Here is a 1,161-nt window from a genome sequence, read left to right as displayed (position 1 = left end):
TTTTCGAAACTGTTTCGTCAGTTGTGGGTTTTTGGTTCACTGTTATCAAACGTCTTTATTGATGACTTTACTGCCCGACAATAAAAGAACTGCGTTCGAATCCTAAAAGGAAGTTACATTGTTATGAAATGCTCAGATAATAAAGTATACGAAACGATTTGATATTTACCCAGTGAGTCGGCTAGGTCCACAGCTGACAAAATGACTTACATTAGTGTTATGACATCACTATAACGTATCTCATTAGCGGATAAATTAACTTAATGATCGATTATAGAATTTCTCGACGAAACAGAAACCTCTTGAGAAAATGTCTTCAATGGTGAAGAGGGAGGGTGGAGGGGAAGAAAGAGGGTGTGGGGGAGGGAAATAAATAAAAAGTTGAAGGACTCTTAAAAGAATGCTATACAAGGGATTTAAACTAACTTGTACCAGACCATCTGAGTTTTGTAGTGAAATGGAGCAATTGCAAAATCAAAGTCTGAAGTAAACAATATGGGTGCAGAGCTTTACTGAACTATCAAGCTGGAGGGGAGGGGGAGGGGGGGGGGGGGGTGGTGGAAGAGGGAACATTAGGTTCTAGTATAAGGTTTGGGTGGGGACGAACCACCCTGGTCCCAGTTTTTTTGAGTGGATAATTTACCCAGTGGATAAGGTGCTTTCCAGTGGGTTAAAGCTATGGGGTGGGGCACATTTTATCCAATGCAGGGCTGCAAATATTTTTTTCCTTTTCAAAGGAGTAAAGCAATGCGATAAAATATTAAAAATGGTTAAAAAACGGTTAAAAAAGGTTTAAAATGCGACGTTTCGACCTATTTTAAGTCATTATCAAGCAATGAAAAATAAAAATGAACTCGAATATAAAATAAAATTAAAGCATGAAGTTATGCTGTTTACCCTAGAGACGTAATTAAGTAAAAAGCTTAGCTCGAATGGAGTCCTCTTGAGTATTGAGTGAAGGCTTAAGTTCCTTAATGAAAAACATTTTATAGAGAAGACAATCAAACTTTGTTTGGCATTTCTTATGAATAGAGAAATGACTGCTTAAACTGGAGGTGTCAATATACCACCATGGATATTAATAAGATGCTTGCCTATGGCACAATACTTATGTTCCTGAATGCGTTGATGCAAGTGCCTTGTAGTAAGGGGCATTATTCC

Source organism: Montipora capricornis, chromosome 2 (assembly GCF_036669925.1).
Source record: "Montipora capricornis isolate CH-2021 chromosome 2, ASM3666992v2, whole genome shotgun sequence".
In the NCBI taxonomy this organism is placed as follows: domain Eukaryota; kingdom Metazoa; phylum Cnidaria; class Anthozoa; order Scleractinia; family Acroporidae; genus Montipora; species Montipora capricornis.
This window is presented reverse-complemented; position numbering follows the sequence as displayed.